General features: G+C 42.9%; 1 protein-coding gene across 11 annotated transcripts in view; it reads right to left on the bottom strand.

The window, feature by feature from the left end:
• Window positions 1-20,061, bottom strand: part of Usp49 (ubiquitin specific peptidase 49) — an 80,474-nt gene that overhangs the window by 46,645 nt on the left and 13,768 nt on the right. For 9 of the 11 annotated variants that reach the window (XM_052745537.1, XM_052745542.1, XM_052745535.1 and 6 more), the window contains one exon: window positions 7,150-7,224. The exons of the other annotated variants lie outside the window; for them this stretch is intronic. The gene's annotated coding sequence lies outside the window, so the exon portion shown is untranslated. The remainder of the gene's footprint in view (window positions 1-7,149; window positions 7,225-20,061) is intronic. 11 annotated transcript variants of the gene reach the window in all.

Genomic DNA, 20,061 nt, shown 5'->3' with positions numbered 1-20,061 from the left:
TGCAAGAATAGGATATTCAAACAAATGTCCAAAAGACATGTGTTAGCCCAGGCCTTTAATCCCAGCAGAGGTAGGTGGGTCTCTGTGAGTTTGAGGTCGGTCCAGTCTACATTATCTGGCTCCAGGATAGCAGAGCTACATAATAGAGACTCAGTCTCAAAAAACAAAATAAATAAAAAATTTCCCCTTAATTCAATATTTCTAACTTTCTCTCTTTCTTTTCTTTTTCTTTCTTTCTTTTTTTTTTTTTTTTTTTTTTTTTACAGATAGGGTTTCTCTTTGTAGCCCTGCCTGTCCTGGAACTCGAACTGTAGACCAGGCTGGCCTTCAACTCACAGAGATCCTCCTGCCTCTGCCTCAAGAGTGTTAGGATTAAAGGCATGTGCCACCATGGCCCAGCTTAATTCAATACTTATAAACTGTTCCGAGACTTGAGTATGATCTTCTGGTTTACCTGACTTGAAAACCAGTTAGCAGCCAGACGGTGGTGGCGCACGCCTTTAATCCCAGCACTCGGGAGGTAGAAGCAGGAGGATCTCTGTGAGTTCGAAGCCAGCCTGGTCTACAAAGCAAGTTCCAGGACAGCCAGGACTCCGTTACACAGAGAAACCCTGTCTCGAAAAAACAAAAACAAAACCAAACCAAAACAAAAACAAACAAACAAAAAGAAAACCAGTTAGCAGCAAGGGAATAAAATTCATTCAGACATACATTTTCTCATTCATATTCATCCATTTTCACTTTCCTCTCTTTCTTTTCTCTCTCCCTTTCCCATTCTTTTCCTCCCCCCCCCTCCCTTTACTGGGCTACAATTAATCCAAAGCCACATGTACTAAGCAAGAACTCTACCAATGAGCAGCACCCAGCCCTGCCATTCTCTTAAAAGCCTATTTACATCAACCAGTCAGTCACCAAGAACTACTAACGTAAAAAAATGAGTGTCAGGCAGGTGGCACACACCTGCCACCCAGAACTAGGGGAGGGCTTGGGCTATAAAATATGTACTTGTCTAAAAAAGAAAAAGTGTCAGGTCCTATCTAGATTCTTTGCTAACAACAGTCTTATTTGAGAACTGAGCTGGGGAGATAGCTCAATCGCAAAGTGTTTGCCTAGCAAGCAAGAGGATCTGAGCTGGGTGGGGCCTCACCAACTAGTGAAAAAAGACAAATGTGGGGTTTGGAGAAATGGCTTGGCAGTAAGGAGCACTTGCTGCTCTTACAGAGGACCTGGGTTTAGTTCCCAGCACCCACATGGTGATTCACAACCATCTGTAACTCCAATTGCAGGGGATCTAATGCCCTCTTGAGCACCGGGCACACACATGCACGAGAAACACACACATACACACACACACACAGAATTAAAACTAAGGAAATCTAAAAATAAAAAGGTAAACAATACTTGAACAGTGATACCTGAAGTTGCCCCTTCTCTACTGTCTAGTTTTCTTTCCTGTTGCTGTGGTTAAACACCCTGACAAAAACACTTAAGGAAAAGGGGTAATTCGGCTCACAATTCCAGGTTACATCCATCACTGTGGGGAGGTCAAGGTGGCAGGAACTCAACACAGCTGGTCACATGACATCCACAGTGATGAGCAGAGAACAATGAATTAATGCGTATGTGCTAGTGCTCAGATCACCTTCTTCGCTCTTACACACTCATGAACCCTTGCCTAGGGAATGGTACCACCCACAGTGGTCAAACATTCCTACCTCATCACACAATCAAGATAACCCCGACAATCCCTCATGAGACTCCCTTCCCAGAGAATTCTGGATTATGGCCCACATAGATACACACATATACAAGAACGCATTTAAAACATGTGTGGTGGTGCATTCTTATAATCCCAACAGTTAGGAGTGAAGGTGGGAGGATCAGGGATCAGGAACTTGAGACTAGCCTGGGATATATGAGACCCTGTTTTAAAAAAATAAGTTTGGCTAGATACTGTATTAGTTAGGGTTTCTATTGCCATAATAAAACACTACAAGTGGAGTATGGTGGCGCACACCTTTAATCCCAGCACTCAGGAGGCAGAGGCAGGGGGATCTCTGTGAGTCCAAGGCAGCCTGGTCTACACAGCAAGTTCCAGGACAGTTAGGGATATATAGAGAGACCCTGTCTCCAAAAAAAAAAAGTTCAATTAAAGTGTATTTTGAGGTTAAAATAAAAACTAGAGAAACTCTGTGGTCATTCACATTTTGAATGTCAGCTTTTTTCATTAGTATTCTATTGATACTCGTGATTATCTGCACTTAGAAATGGCTGGAGTTGGTGAGTGATCAGATAGACATCTAGCTGATATAGGAGTCTGATGGCTGCATTAATTAACCTTCAAATCGTTATTACGTGACTCAATCTAATGCGCCAAGTAATCTCTTTTGATATGAAAATCTCTTCAACACAATTACAGGGCCTTGGGAGCAATTTACTACGCAAAGAAAATCTCACACGGGCAAGAACATTCTTCTTCAAATAATAGAAAGAACAAACTTAAAACTAACTGGCATTTTATTTCCATTAAATATCTTGACAAAACTGGCACTAATTTTGAAACAAATGAAATCAAATCAGATATAACAGAAATGCTGGGCAGACCCATCTCTATTGCTATACTGGGGTTCCATTAAGATACTAAACTTCTGGAAAGTGGATCTCTGAAGTTCAAGGCCAGCCTGAACTACAATGCGGGTTCCAGGACAGCCAGGGCTACACAGAGAAACCCTGTCTCCAAGAACCAAACCCTAGATAAATAAATAAATAATTGATACTAACCTTTCTAAGTCATTTGTTGCCTTTAAAAATAATTTTTTAAAAAAGTAACAAAATGTCAGACCACACTATCTTTCAAGCACCTGTGTAGTGGTATTTGCTCCACCCATGACCCTGGGCTACACAGCCCAAAGAAGGCGGTGCTTAGTGTGGTTTTTAAGTCACCTCTGAGAAGGAGCTGGAGAAAGGACACAGGCCCCTTCTCCAGGCTCCTGGCTTCGAGGTGGATTCACTCAGATCAGAGGACGACTTCAGCTGTCTACTCCGTTCTGTAATCATGAGTGTATTTCCTCAATTTATATCTTAATAAATTCTGTTACCCATTTAATAGACTCATGTGGATTGATCTTAAGATACCCGGGTAAATATGAGTCACTGAGTAAGTGTGTAAGATCCACAGTGATATCCAGGCACAGTAGCACACACTACAGAGAGCTATGAGCTCAAGGCCAGCCTAGGCTTCATGATGAGACCCTGAGTACACACACACACACACACACACACACACACACACACACACACAGAGTAACTGCTAACTCAGATTCTCCTGGGGGTTGGGGGGAGCGATATCTGGGGCAACAGACTCAAAGGCTGAAAGAGACATGGGCTCTCTCTCATTTTGTTTACTACCTTGTTTCCAGCCCAACCACAGGACTGCAACACAGTAGATGCTCGGCTAACACTATAAAGCAAGAAACCAGGAACATGCCACACAAAGAACAGGGCTCCTGACTCTGGCACTCTGGGCTTACTGCTCATAGCAAGCCTACAGAGAAGAGCGAGTGTATACTTTCTACAAATTTTTTTTAACGTCCAAGACTAATTAAGGAAGAGACTCTTCATCTACTTCTACATCCAGTCAGTTTCATAGTATGGAGCCTTCTGAAAACTCACATTCCCAGGAATAGATAAGGATGGAAAACAAACCATGTTTTAATATTGTTATTAAAATAAAGCCAACCTCATCAACCTCCAAAAGTCTGAGCAGTTCCTGGAATCCCTGCAAGACATTGTTAAGGGTAGAAATGCTAAAAGCCATACTTGGAGCAACATTTAGAAAAGATACTCAAACAATGGATGGGGTGGGATGAGAAAAGAGAAAGGAAACCATCCTGCATGCAATGCCACTTAGAACAAAGCCAAGACATCTGGTCAGCGTAATGACTCTTGAGCTATCATTCTTCATCCTTCAGCACCTATTTCCCTCATCCATTAACATTGCAGGAATTGCTGTTTGAAGAAAAGAAAAACCAATGCTTCCTCTGACAAGACAGAGCCCAGAACAAAGACCACACAGGCAGCTGATCTGAGTGCTCAGGAGGCAGAGGCAGGTGAATCTCTGGTCTACAGAGCTCAAGGACAGTCAGAGCCACAAAGAGAAACTCTGTCTCAAACAACAACAACAAAACAGACCAAGGGAGGAAAAAGACAGCCGGTGTAGCTTGGTAGTAGAGTACTTACATAGCATGCACCTGAGAACAAGGCCCTGAGTTCAATCCTCAGGACCCCACCCACCCCAGCCTACAACACACAATCACAAATTTTCCTTCACAAACACAAGAAAAAACATTTGTTATTGTGATTTTTCTGAGAAATATTTGGCCTTCTAGTCGTATTTAAATTCACACATTATTCCTAAATATATATCTCAAACCTTACAAGTTTATATTAACTAACCCACATCCCCCTGGTGAGCAGATAGCCTATACTGGAATCCTGAAACTGCCATTTAGACTATATTTGTCTGGGCTGGAGAGATGGCTCAGCGGTTAAGAGCACTGGCTGCTCTTCCAGAGGTCCTGAGTTCAATTCCCAGCAACCATATGGTGGCTCACAACCACCTGTAATGAGATCTGGTACCCTCTTCTGGCCTGCAGGGATTCATGCAAGCAGAGCCATGTATACATAATAAATAAATCTTAAAAAAAAAAAAAAGACTACAAATTGTCCGCCACCCCCCCCCCCCCACGCCCCTTTGTATGGCTTAGCCTTGCCTAGAACTTGTTACCTTAATCAGGCCGGCCTCACTGCCCCTGACTCCTGAGTGCTGGGATTAAAGGTGTGTGCCCGTCCTAAGTGCTGAGATGACAGGATGCACACCACCATGCCTAGTACTCACTTTAAGATTAGTAACAGTATTTAAACCTTTGAGTGGGTGACAGGATTAAATGAATAAAGCATTTAAAACACTGCCCAACACAAAATACTAAATGTTGACTTCTGTTTATATAAACCCTAATAAACAAACAGTCTTACTAGCCAGAGCAGATGAGATAATCCATAATGGAAGGGCACCCCAGGATAACAACAGGGAACTACTACAAGAAAGAGATGTTTTGTATGTGCTTTCTCAAGGTAGGCAATCTTCTGCATGACCTCAGTAGGTGGGGACAAGCAATGGGGAAAGCATTAAAGACATTTTGAGGGGCTGGAGAGATGGCTCAGTGATTAAAAGCAGCACTTGCTACTCTCCCAGAGGATGTGGGTTCTAGTCCTAACACCCATGTGGTGGCTTACAACCTCCTGCAACTCCAGTTCCAGGGGATACAGCGCCCTCTTCTGGCCTCCATCAACACCAAGCACACATGGTAAACAGGTATATGTAAGCAAAACACACACACACACACACACACACACACACACACACACACACCCCAAAACAACAACAACAACAAAAAAACAACAACACATTTTCAAAGGTACAATAATACTGTACAATAAGAAAAAAGAAACTCAAAATCAGGGGCATGGCTACACATCTGCTTCCCAAGACTGAGGTGAATGTTGGAGGATCAGGAGTTCAAGCTCACCCTCAGCTCCATAGTGAGTTCAAGGCCAGTCTGTCTCAAAAAAAAAGAAAAAAGAAAAGAAAGAAATTCAGAGGACTCTTCATTCAACTAGGCTGCCAGACTCAGAACCAAAAATCTGGCATAGCTATCTAGAAAGAAGAAAAACTACGTGCATCCTGCACAGACAGAACTTTTTTGGGGGGGGATGGGGGGCAGGATCTTATTATGGAGCTGAGGTTTGGCCTCAAATTCATGATCCTTCTGCTTCAGCCTCCTGAGGGCTGGACTACTGGTGCATGCCGCCAGCAGCTGACACAAGCTGAGGGAGAACTATTATATATAGCCCGAGAATGGTTGTTTATTCATATATACTGTAAGATACCCAGTAAGAGCTGGAGGTGTTTAACTCTGTTCTCACAATTTAACATCACACTCCAAGAGAATGAAATGAGGCTAAAATGGAAACTTTCCCTTAAAGACTCTCTTGCCCTCAGCATTAGCCTTCCCTACGACAGGTGAACCCCCAGAGTGTAACATCACAGAGCGATGCATGTGTGCATAACATGCTAACTGGGACAGTACGTGACACCCGTAGATGATAGTTACCAAGTACTCCCTGTGTTCCAGGCATCACTGCACATTTGTCATAGGGACTAATTAATCCTCAGCATCAACATATTAAGTATTTTATTGTCTCTACTTTTAAGTCAGGGAAATGAAGCTCAGAGATCAACTTGCCCAGCAAGCTAATAACAACTGCCCCAAAGCTGTCTGCTATCAAAGCTCATGTGTTCAATCATTAGACCAGTGGTCTCAACCTGTGGGTCACGAACCCTTTGGGGTTATCGAATGACCTTTCACAGGAGTTGCATGCCAGATATTTACATTATGATTCATAACACTAGCAAAATTACAGTTATGAAGTAGAAACGAAAATAGTTTTATGGTTGGGGTCACCACACCATGAGGAACTGTATTAAAGGGTCACAGCATTAGGAAGGTTGGGAATCACTGCATCAGACAGAGAAGACTCCCCAAATAAATGCTGCATAAACTTCTAGACTCTGGTAGGGACCTAACATTCATGGACAGTTTTGGTTGTCTAGAATATTTGAATTCTAGACAATAAAAATCTATGAGCTTTTGAAATTTTATTTGATTGCCGCTTGACACACATCTGCAGTTGCTCAAGTGAACAAGACCCCCCCCCCCCCCGCCCCCGTGACCCTGATGTCACAGCAGCTGGCAGTACTGGGGGGGGGGGGAGAGAAAAAGAGTGGGTAATTACTCTTGACAGGCATGGCGAGTGCAGTCTCTAGTCAACCACCAATCGACTTCAAGCTTTGTTTCAGTATTCTTGCTAGTCTCGAGGCTCATTTTATCTTTAAATACAACTGTATCTCCTCTTAATTTATGGTATGAAAAATGTGCAAGGTTAAGATGGACGCTGGGATCAGAAGTTGAGAACATCACCAAGAAACAGATCATAATGAACACTCCCTCAACAAGACTGTAGACAGACTGGTCATACCATCAGGAATGATTCTCATTAATAAGATTTTACTACAGTTTTGTTCCTTACCCATTAAACAGCTTTTTTCCATCTTCTTCCATATTATCACATAATCATTGGCTGGGTTTTCTTCTTCACTATTACCTATGAGGGGAAACAATCTGTGAGCCTGAGCTGATACATGGCAAGAAAAAGCAATTTCACAAATTTTATTTATAAATTCAGAAAAGGATTAATATATTACAACACAATGAAATCCCTACAACTTTTTGACATTGATATTTTAAAAAATAGGAAAAAAATATGACCCATGTTTCAGCTAAGAGCAACCAAAGATTCAGTCATTACAGAAGAATGAACCACAAACACAAGCATTAAAGGTTTTCTTCTGGCCCAGCAGTGGTGCGCACGCTCTTAACTCCAGCACTTGGGAGGCAGAAGCAGGTGAATCTCAGAGTTCGAGGCCAGCCTGGTCTACAGAGTGAGTTCCAGAACAGCCAGGGCTACACAGAGAAACCCTGTCTCAAAAAAACTAACTAAATAAATAAAAATTAAAAAATTAAATAAAGGTTTTCTTCCGAAAAAAAAAATGGATTTCTGTAAAGAATACACATTGTCTTTACATAACTTAAAACTGTCAAAACTGGCCGGGCGGTGGTGGCCCACGCCTTTAATCCCAGCACTCGGGAGGCAGAGCCAGGCGGATCTCTGCAAGTTTGAGGCCAGCCTGGGCTATAGAGCAAAGCTACACAGAGAAACCCTGTCTCAAAAAACCTAAAAAAAAAAAAAAACTGTCAAAACTGAAAACTCATGCTAACAAAAATATTCAAGTATCAAAAGCTAAACTTATTTATGCATAAGTGAAATGCATAATGGTTCGGAAAGGGTGTGAGACGACTCCTTTGTGTTAACTGGGTTTAAGTCCTATATGTAAGCAGCAAGTATCTTTAAAGGCAACATACTCTATACACAAGGATATTATATAAGCAAAGATAACTAGAGTTTATGAGTTCAATAAATTACACATGTAACCATTGTTTAGACTTCTGACACTTTATTGAGGATTTAATAAAACTTGACTGGTGTATTAGCTGCTGTGTAACAGGATGGCAAACTCTCCATTTTATCAGCCTAACAGGGAACACAAGAATTCCTCTTAAAAGAAACTTGCTTTGCAAAAATATGCACCCTTGATATGGGGCCCCAACCTCTCAGGTCCAGTCCCCTTAGAGTGGGTGGTTCCCTGAAGAATGACTGGCTGTCAAGATCCCAGAATGGCTGTCAAGAAAGGGAAATTGCTCTGCATTCTCCAAGGGGAAGAATTTGTTGTTTTATCTCTAAGGGACTGAGAGAAGAATGATGAGAGGGAAGGAGAAGAAAGGAAGAGCTGGCACAATAGGGCCAAGCTGGGACAGGGTGGGGGTGAGGCGGCCAGGCCAAGGACAGCTGAAGGTTGTCGGCATTACTGCAAAGCTAGGCCCTCCACCTCTATTCTGCTCCCTTTCTTTAGTTAGGTATACAAATCCACAATGCCCTGTGTGAATAGAGCCTTTCTGAAAATCAGAGGCTCCAAGTTTCACATCTGGGTGCACTTGGTGCAAATCAGTAGCACAGGGCAAGAAAGTCTGGCCCCACATGGCAGAAGGAGTTGCAAGACCATGAAACTCACAAATACTTTTAGGGAGAGCTTTTATCTACTATATATTATAGGCTGCAGGTCTGAGGCACTTACTCAGACAAACTACACCAAAACTGTATGGATGGAGCCTCAAATTCAAACAGTCCCCCAGTCTCCTATCCAAACCTGATTTCCAAAGTAACAACACCCCCAAAAACTAATTACAGTTAAAACCAAGTGATTTTAATTTAATTCTAGATGGCCCCTAAGATAACTAGTTAACCACCTCTATACTCAATAGCATGTAGGATATGTAACACATGGAATTTATGTTTAGCATCCTATATTTGATCTTGATCAAAAGGTCATGCGGGTGTGGTGGCACATGCCTTTAATGCCAGTGCTTTAAAGACTGAAGCAGGTGGATATCTGAGTACGAGGCCAGCCTGCTCTGTGGTACTAAGTATAGAACTGAATATTGAATCCAGGGCTGTGCTCATCAGGCAAGCAGTCTACCAATAAACACTGTATCCCTAGCCTACAACTTTCACTTTCATAAGAGAAGCTGAGGCTATGGCTCAGTGACAACGTGCTTGCCTAGCATGCTCAAGGCCCTCAGTTCAAATCCCAGCACCACAAATCTCAAAATGAGATCTGGCTCTGTATTTCATTATATCTAATAAGACACTAGAAGGACCTGTTTATTTATAAGGGGCACAAGAGCATGGAAGTTTTCAAAAAGCTATAGATATAGATTTAGAATCAGGGGGCTTGAGCCTATGGCCCAGGCTTATGAGCTGTGAGACCCTGGACAACTCACCTATGACTTGAGACCCCTACACTTCCTCCCTATAATGAATATAAAATCAGCTGTACTCCCAAAGATGTCACAAAGATCAATAAGAAAAATGTGTATAAATACATTATAAATGGACAAGAACTGTACATGTGTGATATTATTCTGGTTAGAGGAGAACCTAGTACTCAAACATTCCAGGAGCTCTGAGCAAGCTGTGAGGAAAGAGCCAGATCATCTACACAGAATTCAAAGAATTCTGAACTGTGTTGGGCATTTGGTTCTTCATTTTAGTTAAATAATATCTAGTTTTAACCAACAAGCTTCATAGGAGCTGAAGGGCATAATTAGATGAGAATTCTACTGGACTGGAAATTTCTTCTTACACACACACACACACACACACACACACACACACACAAAAGAGCTAAGAGCAATGGCTCAGTTGGTGTTTCTCCCAATCTTGCTAGTTAAATGTAAACAAAAGCAATCCCAAACTGCATCTATAATGACCAGCAGCAGAAGCAGGCACAGCAATCACCTTAGCATGCATTGGAGTACCCATTTCATCACTTGGGAATTCTAATTCTACTTTTATACCTCTACAGACAATAAATAGTGTTAATTGGGGAAAAAGTCTAACCTTCAACATAGATTTAATCCAGCACTTAGGAGGCAGAGCCAGGCAGATCTCTGTGAGTTCGAGGCTAGCCTGGTCTACAGAGTGAGCTCCAGGACAGGCTCCAAAACTACACAGAGAAACCCTGTCTTGAAAAACAAAAACAAGCCAGGCGGTGGTAGCGCACGCCTTTGATCCCAGCACTTGGGAGGCAGAGGCAGGCGGATCTCTGTGAGTTCTAGGCCAGCCTGGTCTCCAAAGTGAGTTCCAGGAAAGGCGCAAAGCTACACAGAGAAACCCTGTCTTGAAAAAGCCAAAAAAAAAAAAAAAAAAAAAAAAGCCAGAAAAAAAAAAACAAAAACAAAAAACAAACAAAAAAGAAATACTAGAAAATGGGCTGGAAAGATGGTTCAACAGTTAAGAGCACTTGCTGCTGTTCCAAAGGACCTGGCCTCAAATCTTAGCACCTACGCCTTCTTCTGGCTTCCAAGGGTACCCCCCCCCCCACACACACACAGATAAATAAATAAAGTTCTAAAAAAGAAGAAAGACAGAGACAGACAAGGAGAGAGTCTGACAGAGTAGACAATGGGCTGGAGAGATGACTTCAGTGGTTAACTGCCGTGGAACAATCTTTGTACACTGTAAATATGTATTACTCTTATTGGTTAAAAAAAGAGCTGACTTGTCAACAGCTGGACAGATAGAGGTTAGGGGAGACTTGCAGACAAAAAGAGAGCATGAAGAAGGGAGGAGTCTCAGAAGAGACACAGAGAAGCAAGATGAACTTGCCATGCTGAAAAAAGGTACCGCCATGAGGCAGAGCACAGATAAGAAATATTTGTTAATTTAAAATGTAAGAGCTAGTTAATAGGGGCTAGAGAGATGGCTCAGAGATTAAGCTCACTAGCTGCTCTTGGTCCTGAGTTCAATTCTCAGCAACCACATGGTGGCTCACAACCATCTACAATGAGATCTAGTGCCCTCTTCTGGGCAGAACACTGTATACATAATAAATTGATTAAAAAAAAGGGGGGGGTGCATAGAAATATGTGCAAGCAAAAAACCACCCATATAAACACACACACAAATAAAATAAAAAAGAGCTAGTTAATAACAAGTCTGAGCTATCAGTCGAGCATTTATAATTAATAAGTCTATGTGTGGTTATTTGGAAACTGGCTGGTGGGACAGAAAAGTCCACCTACAGTTAAGAGCAAAGGCTGTTCTTGCAAAGGACCCATGTTTGGTTCCCAAGTACCCGTGTCAGGTTGTTCATAAGTACCTGTAGTCTGTGGGCATTGCATTCACACTCACAAATCCCCACCCTAAATGCACACACATATATAACCACATAAATTAAAAATTTAAACAAGAAACACTAGACATTAGTTTTACAAGCACAGAGCTGCAATTTTAACAGGGAGGGAACATGTGGGGATGTTCACTGTACTCTACCAGACATCACTACTGCTGGAGTGTTTCAAACACATTTGCTCCGTCAGGTGTCAAAATGAGATAGGTGTCAGTGATATTTGAAAGAACAAAGTGGGGTCAGACTGCTCAGTAAGTGACTAGCCCATGCATGGCTAAGGAAATAGAGGCACCAAGGGCCAGTGTTTTACTGGTGTATTCCAGTGACCAAGGAACAGTTTACAGTGTTGTGCCTATGGTTTGAAATTACCGAACGATGAACCTACCTTTTTCCACAACTCACTTTTAGAACCGACCAAGCAGGAACAGTAGTAGAAGAGAAGCTCACAGAGATCCTCCTGCCTCTGCCTCCCGAGTGCTGGGATTAAAGGCGTGCGCCACCACCGCCCGGCGAGAAGCCCTTTTAATGCTTGATTTAAGTTCTTTAAAACAAAACATTTGGCCTAGTGTGGTTCTTCAGTACTGGCACCCCAGCACTCAGGAGGCTGGGTCAGGGAAAATGCCTTGACTTCATGGCCAGTTTTGGCTACATAGTTCTAAGGCCAGCCTGAACTACAGAATAAGTCCCTAACTCCAAAAACCAAAAGAAAAAAAAACTTTAAATATAAAGCTTAGATTTTAACAATTTTAAAATTCACCAAAATAAGCTAGACAGTGGTAGCACACTCCTTTAATCCCAGCACTCTGGAGTAAGAGGCAGAGGCACGTGGATCTCTGAGTTTAAGGCCAGCCTAGTCCACAGAGCAAGTTCCAGGACAGCCGGGGCTATACAGAGAAACCCTGTCTTGAAAACAAACAAACAAAATTCACCAAAATAAAACTAGACCCCAACAAGGAAGAAAAATATAGCTTTTAAATTTCACAAAACAGTAAGTAAACTAAGAGAACATGTGGTGAGGTAAACCACGGATACATCATTTGGAGAAGACTTGGAATGTCTAGCTTGGTGGTAGATCCCTGGCCTAGCATGCCTGAGGCCCTGGGTTTAATCCTAGCACCATGGAGTGCTATTGCCGAGAATATCACACAGGCATGGAAAGGAACACTTAGAGGAGAGACTGTTGTAGCCCTAGACAGAAGATTAACACTGCTTAGCCGCTTCTACTCTGCACTCAGATTCCACATCTGTATATGGAACATTTGAGTTCTATTATGTTAACTTGCAAAATCCTTCAGATGTTATTATTTTCCGATCAAGCTCTATCCTGTGCATTAATCAAGGAGAAGATCTAAAATGAACTTGCGATGTACAATTCTTCCACTGCAGCCAAAGTTGGCAGCTGCCACAGCCATCCACTTTTTAAGTCTTATCAACTGGACTCGCTTGGGTTTCCAGGGAAATACATGGACCAAACACCGGCTTGTAGCTCTGCTCCAGAAGTTACTCCACTAACACTATAAACACGGATCCATATGAGGAAGCAGGGTGAGCAATGGGCTCCCTGACCCCAAAGGACTCAGCACAAAAACACTTCAAATTTAAGAAAAATTACTCTTAGATGAGCCTTTAATCATTCACTGTTTTTATCTTTTGAGGGATTTATGCATGTGTGAGTACAATATGAGTATGTGTGCATTCCTGTTTGTGAATACAGACACATGCCTGTAACAATATGTGGCAGTCAAAAGACAACCTCAGGTGCAGGTTACTGCTGGATGTGGTGGCATACACCTTTCACCCCAGCACCATGGAGACAGAGGCAGGCAGATAGCTTTGAGTTCAAGGCTAGCCTGGTCTACATAGGGAGTTTCTGACAACCAGGATGGCAAACTGGGATGTCTTTTTTTTTAAAAAAGTAAAATTGTAGAGACTGGAAAGCAAATTGAATAGAGCTAAGACACACCAGAATGTTGTAGAATATTACTTTAACTATGTAAAGATGTGTTATATTTGTTTATGCTGCAGTTGTTTAATAATATAAGGATGTGTTGCTGTTTTACCTTGCCTGCCTAAGGCACCTGACTGGTCTAATAAAAAGCTGAATGGCCAATAGCTGGGCAGTAGAGGGATAGGCAGGGCTGGCAGGCCGAGAGAATAAGTAGGAGGAGGAATCTAGGTGAGAGAGAGAGAGAGAGAGAGAGAGAGAGAGAGAGAGAGAGAGAGAGAGAAGAAAAGGGAGATGCCTAGGGCCAGCCAGCCAGATACGAGTAGGACATGGAATGTAAGGTTAAAATCCCAAGGCAAAACATAGATGAAGAGAAACGGGTTAAGTTATAAGAGCCAGTGGGACAAGTATAAGTTAAGGCCAAGCATTCATAACTAATTTCAAGTCTCCATGTCATGATTTGGGAGCTGGTTGGAGGCCCAAAGAAAGCCGGCTACACCAGAAGACCTTGGAATGCCTGTAAAAAGGAGGATGTTTGGGTGGGAGCTCCACCTCAACCCCTGACACCCTGGCATCCCTATACCCAAAGAGTCTGGTATGTTTGGAAGGAGTCTGGTGGAAGATCCACCTCAACTCCCCTCTCCATCTCTTTCCCTAAGCCCACCAAACACAGCTCCTCCCCAGACCCGCCCCTTCAAAGCCCTCCAAACACAGCTCCTCCCCCAGAGAGGCTCAAGACCACTCTCACAGGGGATATAAGTGGCATCTCCAAAAACAGACATGTGGTTCTTCCGGTCTCACGTCCCAGTTTCCTCTCTGTGGTGCTGGGAATCACCCGGGAGCACTTTACCCATTAAACCTGGGCTTTCCAATTCGGTCTGATTCAGTTTGCTGTGTCGGCAGAGAGGCCTTCAGGGAGACCTAAGACTTATCAGAGGATAGCAAGCAGAACTGCAGAATGGCGAAAACTTCTACCCTCAGATTTCCACTCTAACTCCTAGTGGCCACTGACCAAGGCTGAGAGGTTTATTCTCCAGAAAGATGACTAGAGACTCTGGGTTTAGATACACCAAGGACAGTTCAGCAGTGACAAAGGGTGGGGCGGGGAGGATGAGAAACGTGCAGGCAGACAATGGTGATACATGCCTGTCAAGCTGGGACTCACAAACAGGAGGCTGGTAGTTCTGAGGCCAGCCTGGGCTACTTGGGGAAGGAGGAAGAAAGCTAACATCCTGAAAGGTGAGGCATCCAGCTCTTTCTCCACTCTGCTTCCTAAATGCTGTACTCAGGTCTGCAAGCTCTGCTATGAGAAAAACACCTACAAATGCCAACTATTAGCGACCCTTCAAAAAAATTAGGTCCCTGGCTAATCAATTTTACAGGGAAGAACTCTGGATAAATGTAAGAAGTCTGGCAAAACCAGACTTTTGAATTTTAGTGGCTCATTCCTGAATGAATAAGACACTCACAGTTATATATTTAAGGCAATTCTCTAGATAAAAGACCAAGAGAAATAAGGTGATTTTAAAAATGCTAAGGGAGGCTGGGAGTGGGGGCACACCTTTACTCCCAGTGCTTGGAAGGCAGAGGCAGGGGGATCTCTGTGCGTTTGAATCCAGTCTACTCTACACACTGAGTTCCAGGACAGCCAGAGCTACATAATAGAGACCCTGTCTCAAAAAAACCAAAAACACCAAAACATTTGGAGATGGTTCAGTGGTTAAGAACATTTTCTGCTTTTGCAGAGGACCCAAGTTCGGTTCCCAGCATTCATGGAGCTCCCAATTTTAACTACGACTCCAGGGCATTGTAGATGCTTCTGGGCATCTGTGCACATATTCCACATACGATAAATGCACATATACACATCTAAAAGTAAAAATAAATCTCAAAAATTTTTTGTTTTATTTTGTTTTGTTTTTGCGGGAGGTGGAGGGATGGAGGGGTGGAGGGTGTTGCTTTTTGAGACATAGTTTCAATGTAGCCCAGCCTGGCTTTAAACTCACTATATTAGCAAGGATTGAGTGGGGATGGAACTCAGGGCTTTGTGCATGTTAGATGAGCGCTCTAACAACTCCTCTTTATCCCAAACTCCTAACCCTGTACTTGTTGATCAATGCTGGCTCTCTGTGAACAGGCAGAACTACCACTCTGCCATGGAAAGCAACTGTGGCTGTTTCTCCATGCTCTGATTTCCTGTTTCCTTGTTTGTTTGAGACGGGGTTATCATACAGCCTAGGCTGGCTTTGAGCTGGCTATGTAGCAGAGGGTGGCCATCAATTTCTGATCCTTTGCTTCTACTTCTCAAGTTGCTGGGATTGTAGGCATATGCCACTATGCTTAATGATTTTTGATATCTTTTGATAGTCTATTGAGTTTTGAGTACTGGGGGTTTTGGGTTTTAATCAAACTAAACCAAATTCACTCCAGTAAAGCCACTTGTCCCCGTTCAGCATGAATGAAGACAATGAGAAAACATAAATGGCAAGGTAGGGAGTAACTGTAGCATGTCCCACGGCCTTTAAGTAGAACACTCAAGGGAAAAATGCCCCAGCATCAGGAAGGCAAGAGTATCACACTTCATACTTCTGCACCAAGTGTGACCTCCCCCTTTATGTGTGTTTGTTTGAGACAGACTCTATGTTATCCAAACAGGCCTTGAAATTTTGTGTTCAGGAGATCCTCCTGGGCCAGCAAGATGACTCAGCGGTCAAAGGCACTTGTCACACAGCTCAGCTACCTGAATTTGATCCCTGGACCCACAAAAGGGGGAAGAGAGAAGTGACTCCACAAAGATGTCCTTTGACCTCCACACACACATCATGCACACACAAATACACAGTAAAAATTAAAAAAAAAAAATACTTAGCCAGGTGCAGTGGTACACATCTTTAATTCCAGCACTCTGGAGGCAGAGGGAGCTCCAAGGCAGCCAGTGCTACAAAGTGAAACAATTTCTCAAAATATTTTTTTCAAAGAAATGAAAAGGAATAATAATAAAGCAATCTTATCTTAGCCTCCCCAGTATCTGAGACTACAAAATGTGTGTCATTTAAAGTGTTAGAAACTGGATTACTATCCTTAAAATGTCTTCTATCTTAAAAACAAAAAAAAACCACGTTTATTCTTTCATGCTCATAAGTGTGTGTGTGTGTGTAAGTGTGTGTGTGTGTGTGTACGCTATGCCAGATCTTGCTAAATTAGCCTAAAGTTAAAACAATATCAGTCAAAATTGCAATAGGAGACTGAGGATATCTCAGCTGTGGAGGGCTTGCTTAGCATCATACACAAGGTCCTAGATTTGGTCCCTAGCACAGGAAAGAAAAGAAGGGAAGGGAGGATGGAAATAAAGGAAAGGAAGGAGGCAAGGAAGGAAGGGGTCTACATACATTAAATATAACAGGAGAAGTAAATCCATAAAGCTAAAAGAAAGAAATCTAGGAGACAACCTGGGAATGTTAAGTCCAAGAAGCACTAATAAGGAAAACATATTAAGGCTAAAAGTCTTAATGGGTCTGACTACATGAAATTTAAGCATTTGAACAACATAGACAAATAGATGAAACTCAGATATTCTTATGGTTCAAAACCAACCAGGGATTGTGTGACTGTGTCTAGACATTAAGTTTATGATTATTATGATCATATGTACTTTCTAGTTTCTGTAGGAAACCAAGAACATACAGAGGCAGCGCACAAAGGGAAGCAATCAACTGAAACATGAAGCAACGCTCCAGCTCATCAGTGCCTTACACAAGTTACATTCAGACATTACTACTAAATGGTAAAGAGGAGACCAAGTACTGGGGCAGTATAGAAATGCCGCGCTTGTGGGGTGCAAAGTGATACATCCACTCAGTTCCTAACAGTACTTATGCCATCATGGCAAGCCTGAGTCTGTTTCCCAGAAATTCTAAACCATGCCTGTATTAGACACTTCAAGACTGCTATTGGTAGTATTGTTTACAGTAGCCTAGGTACCCATTGCTATGGGGATCTACGTACACCATGGAATACTATGCAACAGTTAAGACCAATTAGCTAAGTCTGTATCCAGCATAAATAGATCTTCAAATAGTAAACAAAGTGAAAACCAGAGTAAGGCGGCATTTCCAAGAGATTCTAAAGCCAAATTCTAAAATAGCAGGGTGGAACCAAATATTTTGTGACTAAAGATAAACATCACCCTATTACTAAATGTTTTACAAAGATGTATGTAGAATTAAGAGCTTATATAAGCTAGGTTAGGAAGGATTCTGTAGGGAAGGAATACGGGAAAGGTGAACAGAGGCCTTTGTCCACTGCAAGAGTGCCCAAACCATGGAAGAGTAAAGGTCTCCAAGCCTGATGAGCTGGTTTTGATCCCTAGGATATATCAGAAAAAGAAAGCCAACTCCCACCCACAGTTATCCTTCAGCCTACAAACACACCCCATAATAATAATAATAATAAAAAATCTTTCTTAAAGGGCAAGGTGTGGTGGCACAAGCCTTTAATTCCAGCACCGAGGAGGCAGAGCCAGCTGGATCTCTGTGAATTTGAGGCCAACCTGGTCTACACAGTGAGTTCCAGACCAATCAGGGCTACATAGTGAAACTGTCTCAAAAAAACCAAAACAAGCCCGGTGGTGGTGGTGGTGGTGGCGGCGGCGGCGGCGGCGGCGGCGGCGGCGGCGGCGGCGGCGGCGGCGGCGGCGGCGGCGGCGGCGGCGGCGGCGGCGGCGGCGGCGGCGGCGGCGGCGGCGCACGCCTTTAATCCCAGCACTCGGGAGGCAGAGGCTGGCGGATCTCTGTGAGTTCGAGGCCAGCCTGGGCTACCAAGTGAGTTCCAGGAAAGGCGCAAAGCTACACAGAGAAACCCTGTCTCGAAAAACCAAAAAAAAAAAAAAAAAAAAAAAACCAAAACAAAACAAAAACCTCCCAAATTTTGAAGAACAATTTTGTACTCATGAATACATTAATTGATGCAATGAAACCTTCTAAAATCTCTTAGCTGGCAAGAGTTACATTTAAATAGACATACAGGGGACAAGTCAATTATATATATTACTACTACAAAGTGAGAAGCTCAACATGTGTCTATGTTGTATGTACTTGTTATTGTGGGTTTGTATGTGTGTGTGTACTTCTGAATGTGTGTGGATGTGCATGTGGAGGCCAGAGGTCAACACCAGGTTTCCTTCCTTGATCACGTGTCACCATTGTTTAGTTTTGGAGGTGGAGTCTCACTGAAACTCATGATTTGGTTAAGCTGGCTGGCTGATGAGCTTCTCTGCTCCCTGGTCCTATGGCACTGAGACTGTAGGAGCAGCACTTTATTGACTAAGCAATCTCCCAGGATCATAACTTTTTTTAAAATAAGATTTATTGCCAGGCGGTGGTGGCACACGTCTTTAATCCTAGCACTCGGGAGGCAGAGCCAGGCGGATCTCTGTGAGTTCGAGGCCAGCCTGGTCTACAAAGCGAGTTCCAGGAAAGGCACAAAACTACACAGAGAAACCCTGTCTCGAAAAACAAAAAAAAAAAAAAAAGATTTATTTTATTTATATGTATGAGTGTTTTGTTTGTATGTGCATATATGCACTACATGTGTGCCCATAGATTTCAGAAAAAAGCATCAGATAACCTAGAACGGAACTCAGGGCCTCTGGAAGAGCAGCCGTGCTCTTAACCATTGAGCCATCTCTCTAACCTCAGAACTCATCATTCTTAAAACGAAATGAAGCTGTACTCAAACCCGAGCCTGGTGCATACTAGGCAAGTGCTATACTCCACTAAGCTATAGCCTTCAATTTTTTTCATAAAATAGAAATATATTTTGAGAGCCAAATACGGTCGCTCACACTTTTAATGCCAGCACTTGGGAGGCTGAGGCAGAAGGATCAAGAAATCAAGACTAATGCTAGGTACATAGCAAATTCAAGGTCAGCCTGGACTACATGAGACCCTATCTCCAAAAAAAAAACAAAACAAAACAGAAATACTAAAAGGCAGCTTTAAGTTCTTTAAACAACAAGTTGGGATGGGATACAAAAGCAAAATCTAAAGCCATGCCTCAGTCCACAAGGAAGACACGTTCCCTCACACTTCCACTGGAAAACAACTACTTTTTGGAGAATTTTCAACAACAGATGAACAACAACACAAAACCTTCCACCTGCTCAGGAACCATCTCAGCAGATTCCCATGCTCTGAGAGACTGCACAGGCAGACTGGGGACCTGACACCGGTCCTCACATGTGCTCATGACCACATGCTAACACAGACTGACTCACACTGGCAGGTGGCTGTCAGTTCTGCCCTCACTGCACATGCTGTGAAGACCTCCGTTCCCTCATACAAGGTAAGGCATGGTGGCAGAGAGGTAGAGACAGGAGGATCCCTTGGGTTCTTTGGCTGGCCAACCCCAGGTTCCAGTAAGAGACTCTCTCAAAAAACAACATAGATGGCTCCTGTAGGATGACATGAGTTTGACCTCTGACCTTCACACACACTTGAACACACACATGTACATTCATGCATGTACAAAAAACCCGATTAACGTGTTCAGTACAAAGTCCCAGTTCTACTCCACATCTTCTTAGGACAGAACACGGGGTTAAAAACAAACAAAACTGTTACCTTCCCCCTTTTCTCTGATCTTTGTAGACAAGGTCTAGCTATGTAGCCCAGGCTAGCTTAAACATGTG

The sequence above is a fragment of the Peromyscus californicus genome, unplaced genomic scaffold (genome assembly GCF_007827085.1).
Source record: "Peromyscus californicus insignis strain IS unplaced genomic scaffold, ASM782708v3 Scaffold_19__1_contigs__length_69161282, whole genome shotgun sequence".
Taxonomy (NCBI): domain Eukaryota; kingdom Metazoa; phylum Chordata; class Mammalia; order Rodentia; family Cricetidae; genus Peromyscus; species Peromyscus californicus.
The sequence above is the reverse complement of the archived record's forward strand: the minus strand, read 5'-3'. Positions and strand labels throughout refer to the sequence as shown.